Source organism: Eucyclogobius newberryi, unplaced genomic scaffold, assembly GCF_026437365.1.
Source record: "Eucyclogobius newberryi isolate DKJ021-1_F unplaced genomic scaffold, fEucNew1.0.hap1 SCAF_7, whole genome shotgun sequence".
In the NCBI taxonomy this organism is placed as follows: domain Eukaryota; kingdom Metazoa; phylum Chordata; class Actinopteri; order Gobiiformes; family Gobiidae; genus Eucyclogobius; species Eucyclogobius newberryi.
Genome location: NW_027316389.1, coordinates 34,063,011 through 34,074,626, shown reverse-complemented (window position 1 = coordinate 34,074,626; position 11,616 = coordinate 34,063,011).

Sequence of the window (11,616 nt, the reverse complement as noted above, 5' to 3'; positions counted from 1 at the left end):
TTACCGTGTTACACTGTATGAAAGCAATGTACTCTCAAAATATGAAGAATGTACATGACATTTACTGTGAATGAATACATAATATTGTAAAACAATCGTTTGTGAAACAACACTAAACTTATCACAATGTAATGTCCGACAGGAAAGATGCAGTTTCAAAGCTATTTAAGCAATAATGCTGTCACCACGTACAAAAGAATACCGGTAAGTTTACTACTCCTTTTGAGCATAAATACAACTTTAATGCAGCACAATGTAACAAACATGAATGTTTTTGTTTATTTTTAAAGACAAAGTAGGTTGTTTATACCGTGACATGTTTCGGTGAGCGTTTGTCACCTCAGAAACATCCTCTGACTGTGACGTGTCACTTATCAGCTGATCTAAGCAGAAGTGACTCCTCCATCCTTCTCCTACTGCCTCAATGTTGATTCCTAACCTTTTGTGGGGTAAATCAACTATTTCTGTGAAGCCCCCCAAGACAACAGCAGTTGTGATTTTGGGCTCTATTCAAACAATTAAATGTATCATTAATATTCACCTTGTGTCTAGCATCTTAGCATGTGCTGCTGCTTCTACTGAGACTGCAATATTTTACACGTTACTCTAATGATGTGTGACTATGACGACACGACAGTTCGGTCCCTGCTGCTCCTAAACACATCTCCAGATTTGCCAAATGTTACTTTTCAGTGTGAGTGTGAAGAGTAATTTCACTGACACACTAACACTTTATTTGTGGGAAATGCTGATGGAAAGTTTATAATGGCAGAGTTCAAATCAAAAATAAAGATGGGATATTAAGTAATACCTGAACATTTGCTATTTGCTCAAATGCATTGATATGAATGTACAATATTAGTTTAGAGTTCAGGAGTCTGGTGATGGGCAGGTATGACTTCTTGTCTCAGTGAAACAAAATAGCAGTTAAATTATTTTATCATTGTATTCAAGTGTTCATATCTTCAAATGAATTGGTTAATTATAAAACATGGTGCATTAGAACTAAAGGGACAGACATCACTGCTCAGAGAGGTGCATGCTGTGTGACAATAGCACAGCCATCGATGCCGTACTATTGTTTTAGTTTGGGTAATTTTGACTTGCGCCCAAACCATGATGCTGCTCTGTGATTGGCTCCAGTCCCGCCTGTGGGCCCTAAATTCCATGTGATTGGCCCGTTAAACCACTGGTGCAGACAGCAAACTTATCAGCAGAAGCATAATGAGATGGATTCTCAAGAGTGAGAGCGAGAAAATTCATCTTGCGCAAGGTTATCAATACCAAGTCCAATTTGAGATTTCAAGGCTTGCCATCACGTATACAAATCCCAGAGGAAAACGCTCATCTTGTTCCTCTCCTTTCCCCAAACCTCAAAGACTGCTTTCCCCATCCTCTTGCGACCTTCAGTCATAGTCTGTGCTCATGGATGGACAAGTGGAGCTGGATGAATTAGGAGGACACGGGAAACTGCGCACCACTTACACGCGCTTGATCCAGGCTTCCAGAAAATGATTCTATGCATGCGCAGCTATTAGCCGAAGTGCCTAGACAGAGAAACGCCAGTGTCAAAATAAGGACATGGAAGATTTAAATGACAAATCCTTGACATGATCCATCTCTAAGTTACAGCCGTGATTGGCCCTCTGAAATCCTGCATACCATCTTTAAAGCCATATGTGGAATATGATGGCAAAGCAAAAACATCTCTATGGAGCCAAGCAGAAAAGTTACATAGTTACATCTGTATATAAGTTGAATAAGACAGTATCAGTGATGTGTTGACTGTTTGCATAGTGTCAGAAAACGACATCCGCTTTTCTCTGTTTTGAATGCCTGGTGTTGGTGATAGAATTGCTGTCTAATATATTTTAGTCATGGCTGTGTCAGAGAGATAACAGTGTGACTACTGTACATATGCAGTTCTCCACACCACCATCCTGCTGCTATGAGCTCTCTGTTTGCGTCCGCAGCCCCTTTCGGGAGTCTGGGCCTTAATTCCAGTGCTTGCCTCGTGCCTGCCTGCGTCTCTGCTGATAGCACTTCCCTGATGCTATCGTGCTGCACTTATGGGGTAGCAACGAGAGCATTTGATGTTTGACCTTCACTTGTCGCCCCGCTGTGCAGAGAATATCAAGATACCATGAGAGACAAAGGCAGACAAACTGTTAAGTTGTGGAGCCAGGGCCGGATTGAGGTTTAGGCTGAGTTGGCAAGAGTGGAGTGCCCTGCATCCACAAGAAGGATCTGGCACATAGCATTACTTTAGGGAGATGTTTATGCATTGCCTGGAATGTTCCATAGTATGGCATGAGCTAGCTTTCTTACAATTATTCAACAAGCGAAGACGCCTCTCCACAGAGCTGACCTGCTACATGGTCTGGTCCTGTCATGAGTTAGTAAGTGAACTTTATTTGTATAGCGCTTTTCACAGTCATATAGTCACAAAGTGCTTCACACAGACAGACACAAGACAATTCAAAATACAATTAAAATATACAAGACACAGTCAAATTTTAGAAGCTTTGGCCAGAAAGGCTAAAATGCTCGTTTTAAATGAAGTTTGTCTGTGGATTTTTTAAAAACAACCACAGTCCAAGGTCACAGGAAGAGAGGGAGTTCATTCCAAAGTTGGAGTGCGACAGCCTTCAAAGATCAGTCTCCTCGAGTTTTAAAACAAGTTTAAAGGACCAACAACAGATTCTGATTCTCAGATGCAATAGGGTTTGATCAGGTCAGCTGTAACACGGCCTTGTATGCTGTAGGGTCTCAAAACTACATGTATTCAGTTTATGATTAAGGAAGATTTCTTAGCAGAAACGAGACAAGACGGGGCACCAGGGTTAAACCCAAAGAGCTAAGATACGGTCCTTAATCGCGCTCGTTAAAAGGTCTGAAGGGTGTTTCACGATTCAGGGACTTACACATAGTCTAATCAAACAAACAATAGTCAATAACTCTTTCGTGTAGTTTATTTATCAAAAGGGTAATCAAAACACCGGAGCAGAAATGCGCACAGGTAAATCACAGGTGATGTTATATCAGATTTAGCAGCAGATTTCATGCAGATGATGTTAAACCAGGGTTTTGCCTTTGATAATCAAACGTGTCTATGCTAATCTATATCAAAAAGAGGAAAAGTGAGAAGCTAAAGGGAGGAGGAACCGCTGAGCTCTACCCAAATCACGCCACAAAACGGACCGCACGCAATTGACTCGGCTTACGGTTCTGTAGAGACTCGGTCCGACTGGTCCTGGTCCGCGGACGAGGTCCGGAGCGAGGCGTCGCGTGGAGCGGTGTGGCGGCGAAGGTTCGTGAAGCGGGCGGCGGCCGTGGAGCTGGCGGCGGTCGGGGAGCGATGCGTCGCGTGGAGCGGAGGAGGCTGCGACGTGCTGTAAGGTCCTTGGCGCCGGGGAGCGGTGTGCTGCGCCGGGGAGCGAGGGGTCGCGTGGAGCGGTGTGCTGCGACCTCCTTGAAGCTGCGGCGGCAGCGGAGGCGATGTCGGGGAGTTCTTTGGCGGTAGAACGCTTTAGCGGTGTATTAGCTCCTCACGCGGCCTTTACTCAGATGAGGACGTAGTGCTGATCCACGTAAACGGCGTAGATTACTTCAAAAAGAAAAGAAACGAAGTAGCAAAGAAAGTCTCTGTCCGGTTTAGCGCTTAAGCGTAGTTCCAGGTAGTTCCAGGTGGTTTCAGGTGGTTTCAGAGTCCTAGACTGGCATGGCCTTGTCGACCACGTGACGGACGGATTTTGTTGAGACAAAGGAAAAGAGAAAGCGCGTCCGTGGAGACGGCTTCAAGATAGAAGGACAAGAAGAGAACAAAGAGCACGTTTCTAGCTTGGAGCGTCCTTTTGATACCTGGCCCGCAGGGCATGCTGGGAGCGACAGGGGCGGGCGCTACTGCGAGAACTTCCTGTTTAACATTTTCCTGACCGAGAAAATAAAACTGGAGTAACGTAAATAATAATGGCAAAAACATTGAACCCTGTTTTAACATTTACACATTAAACACTTTTGGCAGTTTGTGCACATTATTTCTTGAGGTAGACACATTTTACATCTTCTTTCACCTGTGATGGGCGCTCGAAAATCAAGCATTGGGAATATAAAACCTTAAACAGTGGAAAAATACGTAACACAAGGTGAAACATGCGGTGTAGGGAGTTGATTCAAACATTCATGGCATAATCACATAAAACAGTTTTCATCGGGGCGTCTTCCTGTAAGACTGTGGGGAGAAGAAGATCTGTTATCAAAAAAGTCACAGCGGCTCCCTGCGGTGAGGGAGACAGGGAGAACGAAAAACCCCCAATGTTCAAAGAGAGATTTTCTGTTATCTGGCCGTGGAATGTCCATCTCCATTCCCCTACAATGCCTTCCCATGTGGCACTCGAAAGGTCAAAACCATGGTTCTGAAGTGGACCCGATACATAACAAGGAGCCAATAAAGTTTTTTCTAGAATAGGTGTGATGTGGGCTCTCCTGAATTTAATTTTGGACATACTGCAGTAATGCTAACTCGTTCTTGTTGAGGCAATTGAAGAGGGTGTGGCACTAGTCCAGCCACATCTTAAGGAGTTGTTTTGAATGATGTTTAGGGACATATTCTCATCAAATGCCAAGATTTCTGATTTTAGCTTTTGCAGACGAATTCCGATCACCCAAGTGCTGTTTGATGATGAGAATAGCCCAATCTGGGACTTCTTTCTCTGAGCTCGAGGCTATTTTCCCTCAGCCACTGCTTTATTCTGGACAGACAGTTGATAAAGCTGGACAAGGACAGCACATTTCCCCAATTCAGCGGACACTATAATGTCACTAGACACTTCCAGCGGTGTCCTGTGTCATTATGATGTCCGCCACCTGCTTGAAGACAAGCTCCACCAGAACAGTCACATAGTGCACTTTCAACATTAAGCTTTAAAGTTATGTATCTGTATTCTTGTGGCTTTGCTTTGGGTCGCATCAGGGTTAGTCTTACACATTGTCCAACTTCAAATAATGTTTCATCACACCTCCACTTCCAATGAGGTATTTAGGCATTAAATACTAGAGCCATGTGTTTGTTGTGAACACAGTTTGACCACAGATCGAGTCGAGATGGTTTACGGATTTAAAACTGTTCAAGAAATCTCCAGATTTGACACAACAATCTGAGAAAAAATTGAGGCTCAGAGAAGACAACCTCCTAAACTGAAGCTCAATACAACTCCAGCAAATTATAACTTAAAGATGCACAGTTAAAGATCCACAACCTACTTGTCTCTACAGAAATGTTACTGCAGTGTCTGGCATGTTCCACAGTGTCATATTAATGTATTAATGTCCATGGAGAGAAGCCAGTGACACCAAGTTCCAGGTCTGATCAGTGGAGAGGCAACACCGCTCACAGTAAGAATGCAGTTTTTATTTAAAGCAATTATTTAGCAATTAAAAACCTGTTGTGAAATAAATGAGAACCCTTCCAAGCAGAGCTCTAACATCTCAAGACCCTGTCAGAAAAGTTACGCATTTAACCTGCAAATTTGACTTTTTTGAGCTTTGTTGTGTTTCATGTTTTAATCATGTTCTGACACTGTCCCCTCAGTAAAAACCTACCTAGAGTTCACAAGGTAGTTTTCTCCGCTCCTCTCATAAAACACTTGGTTTCCAATTTGGTTTCCCAGATTCGTGACATCAGAGTCATCACTCGACACATTCAGAGCATTTCTGTTTCAAATCACATTCATTACAATTGCACGTTAAATTAGCAAGTCGGGGAAAGCCAGCTTTTGTTTATGTCGGCATGGTAATCCCCTCTATTGCCAGTGGCTGGATCGCTAACACCAAATCCTGATGAGGGAATGCCTTGATTTTAAAAAGTCATGTGTAGTTTTCAGTTCATTGAAACACTTGATATTGCTAAAATAAAGATAAAAGAGCATGTTTAAAGCCAATAACAGTACAAGTAATGCATATAATGTGTCCTTTAGACTACGATTTGAAGCACTAAGCCTTTTTTTAGTGGCCTTTGACCCATTCTGTTGTGAGCTGATCAATACTCTCTCGCTCTGGTCTTTACAGCCTGTCAGAGCCTGAGAGTGGGTCAGTGTCTATGGCCCTGGTCCCACATGTTTTATGGTTCATGCACAGCTCCACATTCAAGATCTGATTGTAAAGCTATTCCCGACGGTCTTTGCTCACGGGGTCAGCCACAAATACATCGCTTTCAGGCTGAAAGCAAGAGGACCACTAGAGTGAAGCTGTGCAGAATGTTTGAAATCCTGAGGTTCTTCATTGCAGACGTCAAAATATAAGACTCAAAATATGAAGGCTGCACTTTTATCCACCAGATCAGATTTATTAACATTAGCAATTTATCCAGCAAAATTAGACCTACATTTTAATAACGACAGTATTTGGTTACCGTAAACAGGCGGCGAAATAAGCAGCTCCAATGCCCACAGCCGATGCAGGCATTTAAGTGCTCTATGAATTATGAGCAACGAAGAAGAACGAAGGCTGGTAAAGAAAGAGCCCCTCTGAGCTTTTAATCCTATAAAATATGAGATTTAAGACCCAATATGAATGTTAAGAACCATGCGCAACAAGAAGAGGACAGACACAAAGCAAACTCAAATTGGCGCACCACATGCACCGAGTAAATGACATGTAATGTTGAGGACAAACCATGTTTACCAAGTTTTACAAGAACGAGATGCTGCACGAGCCAGAGGTGTCCCGATATGACCCTTCACCTGACTATTAGAAGCACGAGCCATGAGATGTTCCTCATGTGGAAAGACAAGACTGGTGGTTTTTGTTTGCCTGAATAAATGACTAAAACTACCCGCATTTCTCACTAGTTAACAACACTGACACAATTGCTGGCTTTAGGCCCGAACTGGTGATTTTAGGGCAATTGTAAGGCACGGCTGTGTGCTCGTGCTACTAGCACAGCTTCCAGACCGCGTCAGAGGTGACTCAGAGGTAGCACAAGTGAGGGAACCTCCTTTTGAAGGTTTAGCTCACATAAAGTATCGGCTTCCAGCAGATGCGAGAGCCTCCTGCCACACTAGCTGTGCCCTGCAGGCCGGCAGCGACCACATCAACGCATTCTACTTCAGTCTGAATGCAGTGGATGGGAACAGGCTAAGATGTTTGTGCACCCAATCAAACACGCTTATTTTTAGCACGTCTCTCAAATACTGAAGACATTTGCATTTAAGTACTCTGCATCTTCTGTCGCCACCTTCATGTGTATTTATGTTTTCTACATTTGTTATTGAGTATTTGGATTGTTTCTTTCTCTTTTTGTTTTGTGCTAATGGTTAAATGTTATGTTGAAATGTTTATGCCTTAATAATACCTTACACAGTTAAGAGCTATTTACCAGTTACATTTTTTAGATGCTAACATACAGGGTTAAACTGGGACAAAAAACCTTTGTCATAAAACCCATATTTAGACCTGGTCTTGTCCTGGTTTGCACCTAGTTTAGAATGGGTTATGCACCGTGCTGTTTCAAGTTGTGTTTGTGTCTCTCAAAAACTCTGGAGTCTTGTTCTTGTGCGTTAGTCCTGGTTTAAATATAAGATTTAGACCTGGTTTTGTCCCGGTAGGTTTTAGTCATGGTGCAGTCCTTTTCCTCTTTTATCAGACCCGATTGTGTCCTGATAACTGTCCTGATATTAGACACCCATGGCCCTCCATGGCCTGGACCACAGCTGCAGAAACTGAACTGCTGAAAGGTTTAGGGCGAGTGTTGCTTGGACCTTCCCAGGGGCCACGGCCTCACTGGTAAAGAAGTTGACAGAGAAAAACGCAAACACTTTGATGAGCTGAGCAGCAAAATGGTTCCGAGCCTGTTGCTATGGCAGCCGTGCGGAATAAATGAGACATGCCCTGAGCGCAGACGCAGGTACAGATTCAGAGTGAGGCAGAATCGAAATGAGAGCAACACGTGAAGCCCTGAACCAGGTCTGGCTGACAATCTATTAGAGATGAATGTTTGTTCTGTCAGAGAGAATAAGGAGCAAGGAAATACATAATTTATAACACAATAATACAAATGTGTCTTCGGCATTTGACCCATCCTTCGATTGCTGGGGTTTAGTGAAGGACATGCTGACTTAACAGATTTTACAGATCATTTTGAGCATTATTATTGACAAAAATAGGTCTCACTTTAATAATTAATAATAACTACACTGTTCTAAACAAAGACTTCATTCATAATACACTAATGAAGGCTTTGTTCATGCTCTATTAAGGTTTAGTTATTATAAAGTGGTATCAGATCTCTAGAAACTATAATTATGTATAAAGATGTTGTTACTGGTGATAATATATTTAAGTCAGTCGGTCCATCAAACCATTGTTCTGAAGAGTAGAGTTTTGGGCAGGAATTGCCTTCTCCAATGAACTCCTGAACAGCATCTCTACTGGAGCTTTCAGGGACAAGGTGACTGATGAAGAACCTTTTAAAAAAATCCTTGACATTTTTATTTTAAATTGTATTGGTGGTTTTCTTCTCTTGGAGTTTGTGTGCTGAATGTGTGAGGCATTATAAATATGTAAAACTAATGTGAATACTGACGATGTTATCAATATTTTTAGGTGGTACTTACAAAGAAAATTGAAGAATAGTCCTATCTAAAAGGTAATTTCACAAACCTGGTCATTTTTATTAGTGACTGGACCCTAAAACAAGCAGTTTAACAATATTCATTTTAGCTGCCCTGCTCTGTATTTAATGTTTGACAGTTATGCTGATGGATGATTTTCTGACTTTGAATTGTGGCCTTTTAAACCATCTCAGACTAAACATCAGGGATTAACCTTTCACCACGGTTTAAAAACAAGCTCAGCATAATTCAGGAACTTTTAAGTAGTTGAAACTACTGCAGCAAATAACAATTATTTAGCTAGTCGACTAGTACATTGATTTAATAAGTCCATAGTCTTTGTTATAAAATGTCTGAAACAATTTCTATCATCAAATATATAAAGAATATTTTATTGGTCTTGATTATTTGATAAATCTTTTCCGCCCTATTTGAAACAAACAAAGTGATCGAATTGAAGCTTGTTAAAGTTCTATTATGTATGCAATTGTCTGGCACTTATTAGCACATAAAAACATAACCGGATGACTGAACAAACAACTAAACCATAAATAATCATGACACACACACAGAGAATAAACGCACGTCACTTTCACATCAGCGTTTAATGTTATAGCGTTGTTCATTAGCACGTTTGCTAACGGCGCCAACAGCCATTCGTCTGTCCATTTAGGGGAACGACGTGCCTTTCATCGCTGCTTGTTATAATAAAAGTCCATCATTTAAACTGCGATCGACTCGACTGAAAGGAAGGGAGCAGGCATCACGCTTTGACTCTTGAGGCCAGACAAATACAGCGTACAATACACGAGCCACATGTACACGTCAAAACAACAGCTAGCACTTTTCAGAACACGTAACCACAGGAAAAGCTTTCACAAATGCTTAAATAGAACACATTTTCAAAGGAAGCCTTGTTTCCACATCAGCATTATCTAAAGGAGCACGACATGTTCCTAAAAAAAACAGGTCACGTTGTGTTACTAAGAGTTCCATGAGAGTGATCTACTAACAATGTCCTCTTTGAACTCATCGCCCAACCAATCAGGAGGTAATGTAAAGAGTTTTAGTAACTCTCTCTCGAGTTTTTGTTCTGCAAATCTCAAGGAGGTCTCGAGTCTTTGGCCTCAAGTTCCAAGTCAAGTCCCACAAGTTCCAAGTCAAGTCCCACAAGTTCCAAGTCAAGTCCCACAAGTTCCAAGTCAAGTCCCACAAGTCCAAGTCAAGTCCCACAAGTCCAAGTCAAGTCCCACAAGTTCCAAGTCAAGTCCCACAAGTTCCAAGTCAAGTCCCACAAGTCCAAGTCAAGTCTCACAAGACCAAGTCAAGTCCTACAAGTCCAAGTCAAGTCCCACAAGTCCAAGTCAAGTCCCACAAGTTCCAAGTCAAGTCCCACAAGTTCCAAGTCAAGTCCCACAAGTCCAAGTCAAGTCCCACAAGTTCCAAGTCAAGTCCCACAAGTCCAAGTCAAGTCCCACAAGTTCCAAGTCAAGTCCCACAAGTCCAAGTCAAGTCCCACAAGTTCCAAGTCAAGTCCCACAAGTTCCAAGTCAAGTCCCACAAGTCCAAGTCAAGTCTCACAAGACCAAGTCAAGTCCCACAAGTCCAAGTCAAGTCCCACAAGACCAAGTCAAGTCTCACAAGTCCAAGTCAAGTCCCACAAGTCCAAGTCAAGTCCCACCAGTCCAAGTCAAGTCCCACAAGTCCAAGTCAAGTCCCACAAGTCCAAGTCAAGTCCCACAAGACCAAGTCAAGTCTCACAAGTCCAAGTCAAGTCCCAAAACTCCAAGTCAAGTCTCAAAAGACCAAGTCAAGTCTCACAAGTCCAAATCAAGTCGCAAAACTCCAAGTCAAGTCTCACAAGTCCAAGTCAAGTCCCACAAGTCCAAGTCAAGTCTCACAAGACCAAGTCAAGTCCCACAAGACCAAGTCAAGTCCCACAAGACCAAGTCAAGTCCCACAAGACCAAGTCAAGTCCCACAAGTCCAAGTCAAGTCCCACAAGACCAAGTCAAGTCCCACAAGACCAAGTCAAGTCCCACAAGTCCAAGTCAAGTCCCACAAGTCCAAGTCAAGTCCCACAAGACCAAGTCAAGTCCCACAAGACCAAGTCAAGTCCCACAAGTCCAAGTCAAGTCCCACAAGACCAAGTCAAGTCTCACAAGTCCAAGTCAAGTCCCACAAGTCCAAGTCAAGTCCCACACGACTAAGTCAAGTCCCACAAGTCCAAGCCAAGTCCCAAAACTCCAAGTCAAGTCTCACAAGACCAAGTCAAGTTCCAAAAGTCCAAGTCAAGTCCCACAAGTCCAAGTCAAGTCCCACAAGACCAAGTCAAGTCTCACAAGTCCAAGTCAAGTCCCAAAACTCCAAGTCAAGTCTCAAAAGACCAAGTCAAGTCTCACAAGTCCAAATCAAGTCCCAAAACTCCAAGTCAAGTCTCACATGTCCAAGTCAAGTCCCACAAGTCCAAGTCAAGTCTCACAAGACCAAGTCAAGTCCCACAAGACCAAGTCAAGTCCCACAAGTCCAAGTCAAGTCCCACAAGACCAAGTCAAGTCCCACAAGACCAAGTCAAGTCCCACAAGTCCAAGTCAAGTCCCACAAGACCAAGTCAAGTCCCACAAGACCAAGTCAAGTCCCACAAGTCCAAGTCAAGTCCCACACGACTAAGTCAAGTCCCACAAGTCCAAGTCAAGTCCCACAAGTCCAAGTCAAGTCTCACAAGACCAAGTCAAGTTCCAAATGTCCAAGTCAAGTCCCACAAGTCCAAGCCAAGTCCCACAAGTCCAAGTCAAGTCCCACAAGACCAAGTCAAGTCCCACAAGACCAAGTCAAGTCCCACAAGTCCAAGTCAAGTCCCACAAGTCCAAGTCAAGTCCCACAAGACCAAGTCAAGTCCCACAAGTCCAAGTCAAGTCCCACAAGACCAAGTCAAGTCCCACAAGACCAAGTCAAGTCCCACAAGGCCAAGTCAAGTCCCACAAGACCAAGTCAAGTCTCACAAGACC